At 35.5% G+C, this 12,775-nt stretch overlaps 1 protein-coding gene across 3 annotated transcripts in view; it reads left to right on the top strand.

Annotated features, from left to right (window-relative positions):
• NAV3 (neuron navigator 3) overlaps nt 1-12,775 on the top strand; it is a 314,747-nt gene that overhangs the window by 101,222 nt on the left and 200,750 nt on the right. The gene's annotated exons all lie outside the window — the stretch shown is intronic.

The following is a 12,775-nucleotide window of genomic DNA, read 5'->3' as shown; positions in this document are numbered from 1 at the left end:
TGGTGTGAGCTCGTGTGTGTGAGTGTGCGTGTGTATTTATATACGCACATGCATCCGTCTGTCTGACTTGAGTCTGTTGGTGCATGTAGACACAGCCTGGGGTGGGGTGCTAACAAATCATGGCTCTTCCTTCCTCTTGCATTGCTGCTTTTTTTTTCTTCCCAATTTGGAATTATATTAGTCAGGGTTGACCCAGAGAAGCAGAACCAGTAAGAGACACATATTAAGAGATTTATTGTGAACGATTATTTCACATGTTCGTGGGGACTTGCTAGGCAAGGCTGAAATCCTAAGAGCGGCTCAGCGGGAAGAACAGGCTGAAACTCGCAGCATGAGCTGAAAGTGCTGTCTGCACAGGTGGAGCTTCTTCTCAAGGGATCCTCTGTCCTGCTTTTTGAGATCTTTCAAGGGATGAATCAGACCCACCCAGAGTATCTAAAATAATCTCCCTTACACCACTTCTGACTCAAGAAATGTGAAGAATGCATAGTTTGAAAAACTCTTCTTAAATACATAACAACAGTATACTTAAAAAAGCAAAAAAAAAGAAAACTTGCTTACCTCAAATATGAGATAGCTATCTCCACAGAGGAAAAGTAGAGCAGAAATGCTGAACGTATTAAAGGCAACTGCTGTGGACTCCAGCCACATCCACAGCAGCTAGATTGGGGTTTGGTTGAATAAGTGGGACTGAATAAACCTAGCCAAGCTGACACATCAAACAGTGATCTCAGAATGAAATTAAGGTGAGGAGTTTCATGCAAGCTCTCCTTTGTTCCTCATCAATGATGAGGGTAGCACGTAGTTAGCTCTATTGCATAAATAGCTATGATGACTTTTCTTAAGGAGGGAGAATGTACAATATGAAGATACTCTTCATTGTCTTTAAAAATATATACACATACCAAACATATGTAAATATTTAACTTTTTCCATCTGAGAAACCAAGCTTGAAACCTAATAATACTCAATTTACCTTGAGTTTCTTTTTGGTAATTAACATTGACTCAAAAAGTTAAAATGAAACTTCAAAATATATTCACAAACCACCCCACACTTATTGTCAAATATTCAAGAGTTCAGAAATCCCTTTGTTTTTAATCTGTCAACCAGCTCTCACTTCATTTTAACCAATATCTCTTTCTCTATGTAGCTATGTAAAGTCTATCCCCTTTGGCAGGTTTTCCTAATTAGTTAAGTATTAAATCAATAAACGAAAATTATAGTTTCACTGAAAAAATATAGCAGTACTACAAAGTCCACGGAGTAATAAGGGGTCTTTCTCATTACTCAGTAATGCGGGTGTGCTGGTGTTTAATTGGCTCTTGTGATGTCAAGTGAAAGTGCTCAGGAGTCAAAGTGAATAAAAATTCTCTATGGTGTAAGTTCTTTGGATTTCTTAAGAATATATGTAGAGAAAAAAGGAACAATTTTTTTAATTTATTACTAATTTTCAGGGGGATGGTTGGTAGAAAGAGATCTATCTAGATTTTGAAAACTGCCAGAAATAATATTTCCTAGAGTTTGGTTTAAGCTATTTGAATTGACAAGAAGCAAGAATAGTAGCTGAAAAAATATAGGAAGTAAAGTGGTGTTATACAAAGCATGTTGACTCTGGAAGTGATATGGAATTTCATTTGTCATTGATTTCCCTCATTCTATTTCTGTATCTGCCATGTGTAATTTCCTGCCCAGAATTTCTCCATGGTTACGACCATTTGGTAGAGATGTATTTTTTTTTTCTATTCTTGCTGGATATGCATAGCTGCTATGAAACTGTATGATATTTTAAAATACAGAGCTGTATATAATAGGCATGGTAATTGTACATCATTTGGGGGAGAGCTGTCTTATTTCTTTCATTGCAAGTTTATGAAAAGTATTCTTCTCACCAGTGTCCTTTAAGACCGAGATAGGGACTTAAATATTTTTCTTCTGTTAAATTGGATTTAATTAGTTTTGGGTTGATAATTTAATACATGTAGAGTACTTAGGACCCTGATATAGAGGAGCTCAAGTCTTAATTTTAATAAATGTATATAGGGTTTGGAGAATATTGTATTTCAGACATCAATACTTATTTCCATTTGTATAGATTTAGTGTAGTGATACCATCTGTGAATTAGAATTTATGTGGGCTTACGTATAACAATCAATGTATTTCAACATTTTTCAAAAGCCTGTAGTGATAATATACATAGCAAAAGAATATTGTATCTAATAGAACCAAGGTAATTAATGTAGAAAAAGAATCCTAGTGACACATTTATCTTCATTCTCTTGAGATATGAGTCATAAATCATAATTTATGAAGTCTTTCTGTTGGTTCCAAAGCTCTTTCCAAATAAATAGTATAAATGGTTAATTGCTATATCATTCAGGATATTTATCCAGAAAATGTTCTTTTTTCTGTAGATTACTTTTTTAAAAATTAAAGTATATTGTTACAATTCAGTATGAGTGTTTTGATAATATTCTCTTTGTTTATTTAAAATAAATAGGTAGAACTGTATATATTTTCACAATATTTATTTTATACATTAAGAATTGCTAATTTGGCTTTGCTGTTTTGAAAATAACACCACTTTTCAATAATTTGAGCATCTTTCATTTAAACAGACATTTTGATCTAAAGGTTAACAAGTAAAATATACAATGGAAAATAAAATAAATTGTGGGCCAATAGGAATAGAAAGTAGGAAACAAACCTTCCTCTAGTCTCTCAGCTTCCTCTCCACTCTTGCAGGTACGTGTTTGTGGGCGTGCGCGCAAACACAGCAGGCCAGCATGCGTGCATGGGTGTGTGTCCTGTTCAAGGAGCAACTAGAGCTCTACATGTTACTTAGATCCAATCTAACCACTTCCTAATTGTGTGGCCTAGGGCAACTTACCCAACTCCTCTGTGCTTCAGCTTTTCATTTGTCAAAACAGAATAAAAAATGGCCCTGATTACATGAGGTTGTTTTGGGAGTTCAATGGGCCAGTACTTATAAAAAAACACTGAACCTAACTGCCATATTTCACTTCCCTGCTCAAAGCCTTGCAATGGTTTCAAATATCCCAAGCTTGCTCCCATCTTAGGAAATGTATGCTAGCTGATTCATTGCCTGGAATGTTCTTCCCTGATAGCTGTTTGGCTAAACCTCTCACCTTCTTCAAGTCAACTTTTTATCTGATGCTTATCTTGACTAAACTTTTAACATTATAAGCTGCCCATCTTCATTCCTCATTGCAGTACTTTGTTGTACTTTTCTTTTTTTCTGTAACTCTAATCATTGGCTAACCTGCAATTTACTTATTTATTATATTCATTCTTTATTCTTACCATTTTCTCCTCTCTAGAATGTAAGCAATCTGGGGACAGCAATATTTTATATTTTAGTCACTGTTGTAGTGCAAGGAATTAGCACAGGGCCTTACATATAGTAAGCTCTTTTATTATTGATTGATTGATTGATTGATTGATTGATTATGGAGAGAGAAAGAAAGAGAGAGGGAGAGAGAGAGAGGGAAACATTGACTTGTTGTTCCACTTATTTATGCATTCATTGGTTGATTCCTGTATGTGCCCTGACTGGGGATGGAGCCTGCAACCTTGGCTTATCAGGATGATGCTCTAACCAACTGAGCTACCCAGCCAGGGCCATAAAGTAAGTTTTTAGTAATTATTTTAGAAATAAGTTAATGTAAGAATCTGTATTATAGTTCTTTCCAATTTAAATTAGGAACTCTTTATAAGATTTACAGTTACAATTTAACTCATTTTAAATTATAATTGTATGTATTTATAAAATTAGTATAGTAAAGATAATTAAAGATTTTCTTGATTTTTGGGTTGTCATGTTATTGAACTACAGTTAAGTTTCAAAATGATACATAACAGAACCACCAGAAATTACCCAGCTGCATGGTACTGTTTACTTCCCTCTTCATTGATCCCTGATTATATCCTTCTTTGGTCTTTTATCAGTATGTTATAGCTATTAGATTCCTTTCGCTTTCTGGCTGTCATTCATTAATTCACTGCTGTCTGTGTTGCTACCTCTCTGCAATAATGTTCCTTCACTGATGAGCGAGGTCAGTTCTGTGGGATAAGAAGGCAGACGACAAAGTCTGTTAGCACTTTGGTGCTGGGGAAAGTAAATGGGTGATACAGCAAGTGCTTGGGCAATGGAAGGTCACTGAGAATTTGAAGCCATTTGTGTTTATAACTCCTTTCTCCTCTGTCTTGTTTTGCTTGGACAAGCCATTGCGATAACTGTTCTGTTATTCAGAAATGATGTATCTAATTTGCAGCTGATAGAGCATAGTCTGCCTTTTTAAACAATTTTCATTATAGCCTGGTAAAAAATATAAATGCTACAACTAATCCAACATGAAACTATTGTCTTTAAGATGTCCAGATTACTAATTTATTTTGTTAATAAATAATATTCATATAAAAATTGGCCCTTGTCAATAAAATTTAATCTTACAAGGGGAATTTACTATTGAAAGGCACATGCTTCTGAATTAATCTCAAAATGGCCTTGTTTGTGTGATCTAAACTGATGATATGTGAAGGCAATCTTGTTTCTTGATCACCAATCTCTTTTATCATTTCACTTGAATTATCCACGGTAGGATCTGTATGAAAATAAAGGTGGGACTCACATTTTAAATTTCTTAAATCCTTCACATGGGGAAATATTTGGTTATATTTGGAATGTAAAGACTTGATTAATCAAGTCACCAATTCTCAACAATATTAATACATTGAGAATAAAACTTAGATTTTCTCTATATCAGAGATCTCTAGAAGGACGTTACATGGGTATTATGTATCTTGCTTTATCACATAATACAAAAGATAAAACCAGTTTGTTCTATCTATTTTGAAAGGAGTATTAAATACACTTTCACCAACCAACTGGTAAAATGTGAGAAATATTTTTATATAAAGTGATGAGTTGAAATCAGAGTTATTTAATATAGGTATTAACTGTGAGATGAGGGAAATACTATTTCTGATTCTAAGAAACAAAGTGGAAATGAATTCTATAATTTTCAAAATCAGAAAATTAATTTCCATCAGTAAATATGTCTTAGGTATTCCTAATATTTCTGCTAATCATTCTTTTCCACATGTGTTTTTTTGATTGTTTGTTGACAGTTAGAGTTGTAGTTGACATGAAAGGTAGCAGAAAGTTCAATTTCACGGAAACCATACACAGTGCCTGGCCCATGAGAACAGCCAGTGATGAGCAGAATGCATACTATGAATGTACAGTTTTCCTAAGAATATCTGGTAAAGGATTATAATGAAAGAAAATTATAAAATTAAAATTTATTTTTCTTATGTACAGATCTGGTTATACATATGAGGTGTTAGGATGATAGTATAGGCAAAACATAATTTTTAATTGTTAAAAATTTTTTTAAAAGGGAGGTGATCTTCCTTAAAATGTGGGGCTTCTAGTTTAATTTTGATCCAGATTACTAAATGATTTTCTATCCAGTTATTAAATACTTTGAATCATGTGAGCAAATACTTTTATATGTTTTGTATAATTAAAACATGTAAAAAAGAAAATAATTGAAGGTAAAAGTAGAGGTAGGTAAGATATCACACTGGTAGATGATAGACGTGCAAAAGGCAGTGATGATGATAAATCTTTCTGAACTAAAATAAGGATTATTTTAGGAATAGGGGAGATTTTGACCTCCATAGATCATCATTGCTCTTCTGCCTTTTATTTTGTAGGTGAAAATCATGACTGTGTCCACTTGCAACTTAGATGATCTTGTTCCTATAGAACTCACAAGTCAAATTGCAAATCGTTGGGAACATGCTCTTTGAGGGACTTGTCTATTCCCCTCACAGCCCCTTCCCAGGGTTCCCTGGACCCCTGCCACACACGATGCTCTTGGAGCCCTCTCCCCATAGAAGACGTTTGCCTTTCTCTTTTCCAGGAAGCATCATTTCCTTCTGGGAGATTCACTCTGAAACTGGGACGACTTTTCAGCCTGAGGTCATAAATCTTGTGAAGCTTATGAGGAAGTTTAATCTAAGATGACAGGAAAGCGCTTGTAATTTAAGCCCTCAGGAACCTGGCTTCTATTAGTTGCTTAACTCAGCTCTGTGTTGTGGCCTATAGTGTGCTCGTCAAAAAAGTCAGTGAATTAATTAAAATTCAAACACAACAGAAGGACATTTATGAATCTTTTTTAAAAGGCATGACTTTTTATGCCTAAAGAGAAATAACTGAAGGAAATTAATTTTTAATTGAGCAATTTAGGAAACTAAGAGGGTGTAATATTAAAAGAATGTATGTACACACACACACACACACACACACACACACACACACACACACACACACTGTGCTTATGTTCTGTGTGTTTATTCCCTGTTTAAAAAGCCTGATGACCATTCACACTTCTGTTGTTACAGATGAAGCTGCATCTCCACAGTTTGGGTTATTGTAGAGTCAGGCAAACATGGGTTTGAATTCTGCCTGCCAATTCCCAGTGGTGTGACATCCGGCAAGTGATTTGAGCCTACTCAAATATCAGTGCTCTTACTTCTAATAGTGAAATGATGAGAACTTCCTCACGTGGATATCGAGAAGAGCACATGAAATCATGTGTGTATAAAATGCCTCTTTAGCCTAATGCTCAGCATATAATAGATACACAAACAACTACTTTCATATTCCCTTCTGCTTTTAGATTATGCAACCTGCCTTAAACAAAACACATTGACTCACATTAGAAACCTTGCCCACCTCTCTCTACTGAAATGGAAAAGAATGTGGAAGAGCAGGTTTGGTAGGAAGAACATCAAATATTCACTTGCGACATGTCAATTTTGAAACTTCTGCTAAATTTATCTAAGTGGAGATCTTACGGAGACAATTGGAATTGCAAGACTGGAGTTGAAGGGACAGGTGTAGGCTGTAGACAAAAATTCTGGAAGTATAAGCATACCGAAATTATGAAAAGTTACGAGACTAGACATGATCAAGTCACTCAAATGTGTGTGTAGATGAAGAAAAGAGGACTGAAGACTGGGGTTGGGGGCCCACCAATGTTCATAGATCAGGCACATAGCAAGACCTGGTAGAAGCAAGTGAAAAGAGCCAGCCTACAATGCAGGAAGAAAATCAGAACTTCTTTTCCTAGAAAGCAAGTGAAAGAAGTGTTCCGAAGAGGAGGGAGAGAGAAACAGTAGTAGTGTATCTGTAACCCCTATTGTGTTCCAGTCACCATTCTGAGCACCTTATACACCTATTCTTTCACTCCTCACAACAGCCCTATGACATAGGTAATATTATTAATCCTAGTTTTCAGATAAGGAGACTGAAAATGAAAAGATCAATTAAATTGCAGAAGGTTTCACAGTAAGTAATTCATAAATTAAATCCAGACAATCGGTCCTCACAGTTTATGTTTCTAACCTATCTACCTACATGACCCCAGCTGCATTAAATGTTGCACATAAGTAGGATGAGTGCTGAGAACTAACCCGTGAGTGGGTTTTACACTGGAGACTTTGCCTAGAGCTGTTCCACTGGGTAGTGGCTGTGAGAGCTTGACCGGAATCTGTTCAACATACAACAGGAGGGAGGAATTGGAGATAGTGAATATGGACAGTTCTTTCTAGGAGTGCTGCTAACAGCTAAATTTCACTCTATTTGTTCTTGTAATAGTTAGGTTGGTAACTTTATATAATAAAATAGCACCTTTCATTCTTTCTCGGTCAACTGTGGAATATCGTTTGGCCTCGTGTTTTGTAAAACAGGATATTAGCACTTCTGGGTGGGCCTCGCCTATCCACTCACATTTTCTAACCTCAGTCACCTGCACTTTAATTTTTTTATTAAGTTTCATAAAATTTACATTCTGTTTTGTACACATATGATTTTTCCAAGTGTAGGTTGAGTCCAAAAATATGAAAACCAATGGAGTATGTATATAATGGCAATTATAAATATGTTCTGCAGAATCGAGACATACACTCTGATTCTTTACTACTCAAGGTCTTCAATAAATGTCTGTTGAAAGTTGACATTTGATTGAATGGTAAGCATAAACTGATAGATAACTGAGAATGGGCCAGGACCCATTGAAGGATGCTTTAGAGGAATCATTCAGGGATACTGAGGGACCCCTCTATGTCAGCATCTTTTTTTCTGGGATTACTCAGTTTTTATAGTTAAAGTTGCTTTTTTTTGTTTGGATGACTGATTAATTGGTTTGTTTATGCCTGGCCGTAGCTGGTCATTGATAGTGATTGACTCAAACATTTGGTTAATCCTCCTTTTATTCATAGTCCTGTCTTTTCATCTGCAATTTGCTTGTCCACTTTCCCTCCTTACTGGCCTGGATTTAATCCTTCCCCCGGGTGTACACTAGGATGAGGCTTCCCTTACGATGTGTTTTCCTTTAACATTACTCCAGTTATTTTCAGTTCTCCAACATCTCTTGCAGTCTCCTGTCCCTTTATGTCCCCCATCCCTATCCTGTTATCCTTGATGTTGTGAACTTAAAACTTCATTATTCCTTTATCAACATGTTAGTAACATTACATGAGTGAAAAGCCAATAACACCCAAGTTTGAGTCTCAAAAGGCATAGACAGAATCATTCTTAGTTCTGATAACTTTGTTTCTTTAACAAAATAAAAATCATTTACTTGAACAGAGTTTCTCCAGGTGGAAAATGAAAATAGCATAATTATATTTTATATTTCCAAGGGAATTGTGAGAATATAATATATATTTTCCAGTATTAGGCTGACTCCTGATTTAGAGAATTTAAGACTTGTGCTTTTGGGATAGATATCTAGATAAAAACAATAGTGAGCCATTTTTTTTATAATTTGGTCTTACAGCTACCAAATCTTTTTTCTTTTTTTCTTTTTCTTTTTTTTTTTTAATGTGATTTGTGTACCATCATAGGGTGTGATTCAGGATAACTGATTTGTGTTTTATTTCTTTAACATTTTACCACAGGACATTTGGATATCCTGTTTATACATTTTATGAACATTGTCTCCTGAGCATAAGAAATTATTTGATTCTATTTATTTTTAGTATTTATGGGTCACTCTCTTCTCGAATAGAGCACTGGTACTATAGACTTGATGAATATACCTGAAATTTTATACAGTATGAAATTATTAAATATTAATATTTTCCACTAAAGATTGTACTTCAAAATTTCATCTTATTGACTTAATATGGAAAATGCAACCATCACAGAAACCATAGTCATCAAGTCAGTATGTCATTGAATTATGTTCCTATAATCAGATCTACGTGGAAAGCCAAATCATATTTAGAGGGTGATGGGGTGAGCACAGAATTGGATTTAAGGGACTTACACTTCCCTGCAGCTGAGTCTTGCCAGTGAGATTTTACCCATTGGTGGAGGTTGCAAAGCACCTGGCAGCGTTTGCCTCTTCACTCCTGCTTCCTGTGCTCCCACTTCTCACCGCCCCTACTGCCTCCGGCTCCGGGAGCGGCCTCTTAGTCTCATGAGATGCATGACGAAACCAGCCTTCTCTCCCTGCAAGGCTTGGGGCAGGCTCTGGCCCAAAGCTCACCATCGGATGTCTCGAGACACCAGCCACCCCTTAAGAAGATGAGCCTGATTGTCCCGATGATGACATTTACTTCGCCGTAAACTGAGTGTAGCCCAATGATAAGGACTCTATAAAATTGACTTTCTAATTGGTCTTTAAACACTTTAAAACATCCATTTATATAATTATTTTCTAAGTATGATAATTAAAGGTATTTTTCATGAACTAAGAACTAGCTTAACATATTTTGTGCTTACTACAATACTTTGTAAGTCTTTAGAGGTATTAATCCATATTTTTCACTAATCAGGGTAGTCTTTGCCAAAGTTTGTTTAAGTTTTCAGCTTAACAAAATAGCTTTGCCTACTGGTGTTCAGGAGCAGTTTTTTTGAAGGTGGTTGTATTAAAGTTAACTTTTGTAATGGAGTACTAAATGCATTACAATACAATTTTACTCCATACTGAAAATTGTAAATGAAAAAATTCTTGGAAACAGCATGTTTTGAGTTACGTTTAAGTAAAGGCACTGTGGAAAATGTAATTTATGGTAACGTTGTGAAAGAAATATGACCCTGGTTTCCTGACTTCTTTATCTTGAAATTCTACATTCTTAAAAGAGCATGAGACTTTGATGCGGGAATATCTTACACAGGGATCTCCCTCTTTAGTTACTGTTTTGAGATCCCAGGAAAGCAGACCATTCAGGTGGCCTTATTAACTGTCTGTTGAAATTTAAGCTAAGTCAGAGGTTATAACATATTTACATACCATAATTCACTAATGGGATAAGTTATCACAGTAACCTGTCTCGCATACAATGGGGATGATATTTCAGCCACCCAGCCACTAAAGGAGAAACACATGTGAATGAAAGCGAAGTTCCTGACTCATGTATGGATTAGGCAATAACTGTTTTTAGCAAAGTCTCAGCAAAATTTAAATTTAGGGAGAAAGTATGTTTATTACCTTCTCTGATGGGAGTATAATTGTCACAAAATGTCTTAAATATTTTTGAAGGAATATACATAGTTTTGAGATACAAAAGTATTTTTGTAAAAGTAGCCGAACACCTCCCTCTTTCTTAGAGCCAATAGCTTGTCAGTTGCCATTTTATAACATTGCACAAGGATCCTACAAAGAGAAATCTTTATACTAAAGGAAGAATTTGGTTAAAAGAATTCTTCACACCTTAACTCTGAATATATGGTTTCATTTCTACACTTAACAGTCATAGGATATATAAGGAAATCTATTTCAATTGATCTGTCAAATTTTTTAAGTTTTAAAGTCTTAAAATTTTAGTGAACGTGCTTCACTGTCTTCAAAGTTTGTTGTGTCTAAAAATTCTCAGTTTAAAATTTTATTCCCATGTCTTTAATTATAGTATATCTCGGATAACTTAATCCTAATTTCCTCTCAAGTGATATCCTGAATTTTGAAGGAAATAATGCCTACCTTTTTAATATACCTTGTAATATATCTTGTAAAAGAAAAGTACAATTAGGTGGTAAAGTTGTTCACTAAACCCCATGCCCAAGAAATTTCTTACTTCAAATTCTGGGATTTCTTTCTTTGTATTCCTCATTGGTGCCTTGAGTATAGTGCTATTAAAAGGACAAATATTGATGTTATAATTAAGCACATTTTTCTCTTTCTTTGGGAATCAAGAGAACTAAATGTTTGACTGTATAAGGTTTCTATATAGAAATTTCAACTCATGATGTGTTTGTGTGACATCAAGACTGAAGGTCGACAGATCAGGGAGAGATAAGGATGATTCTAAAATAATTTTCTATAAAATTTCTTAACACAGGTAGAGTTATAAAAATCTACATAATATGAAAAATTGCCCTTATGCTCTATCTTGCTCTGATAAGCATAGTTTATTCAATTAGATTTGTATTAAGTACATACATTTTAAGAATGACTGTTTTGTGCCTGCTTTTTATGTGTTAACCAATCACTGTGCAGTTGGGCATAGTTAATGAATGGCAATGAAATGAAATGTTTTAATGAAACATGATACTGTTTCTGGTGATGCTCTAGATATTACATTAGAGCCCAGTGGTTTTTTTCCATTGGTGATTGAAAGTTCAAATGTTGCCTTTCCACAAATAAAGATTCAGACCCCACTACATGCCAAGAATTATGCTTGATATGTGGCTGAGAAACGGTGATGTTTCAACTTTCAAATTGCCCACACTCTGTCAGAGGGCCTATTTAACCAGATCATTCAGCAGGTGTGCTAACTAGTATAACAGAGGGGAGTTTCCCAGTGGTCACTGTTAGAGAAAAGAGCCCCTTCCAAGGCACTGATGAAAGAAATGCCGTTTCCCAGTCAGGAAATGGCAACTATTCAGCCAAGGAAAAAATTTAACTAGAAGTATGTTCAGGGTATCTATTACTGTTTAAAAAGACAAACTCAGCTCTGACCCATGCGGTTCAGTGGTTAAAGTGTTGGCCCAAGCACCAAAGGGTCACAGGTTCAATTCCAGCCAAGGGCACGATATGTCTTTCTCACATCGATGTTTCTGTCTCTCTCTCTCCCCCTCCCTCCCACTCCTCTAAAAATCAATGGAAAAAATATCCTCGGGTGAGAATTAACAACAACAACAAAACAAATATAGTGGCACAAAACAATAACCATTTTTTTATTATTAGGGATTTTGTGAGCCTAGGAATCAGACAGGGCACATCCCTAGAGGGAACTGCTGGGAAGCCAAACATCTGCAGCTGGAGAATCCACTTTTTTTTTCATTATTATTATTATTATTATTATTGTCATTATTATTTATTCTTGACAGTATTACAGATGTCCCCCAATTTCTTCTAAGGTAACTTTTTATTTCATGTGTCTGGCAGCTTAGCCAGACTAGTGACCACACAGGGTCTCTGCAGCAGAGCAATCTCAGGGACATGCTACTTCTTGTGTGGTGACCTATTGGTTGAAGGAATGACAAGCCCACCCACATTTAAGGGGATAGGGGTGAGACAAAGATCTCACCTCTTAATGAAAGGAGTCAAAGAATTTACTATAGCTCTGTGTTTAAATTGCTACAGGGTTTGATGAGAGATAAGAATAAAGAGGTAGCAGAGATCAGTTTCTGGAGACTCGGGATGCTTATGTCTAGGAGCTGAGACTTATTTCTTGAATTTAACTGCCTTGGATTTTTTTTAACAGAGGAAAAATAATGCCATTTGTAACTGA

Source organism: Miniopterus natalensis, chromosome 2 (genome assembly GCF_054644295.1).
Source record: "Miniopterus natalensis isolate mMinNat1 chromosome 2, mMinNat1.hap1, whole genome shotgun sequence".
Classification (NCBI taxonomy): domain Eukaryota; kingdom Metazoa; phylum Chordata; class Mammalia; order Chiroptera; family Miniopteridae; genus Miniopterus; species Miniopterus natalensis.
This window is presented reverse-complemented; position numbering and strand designations above follow the sequence as displayed.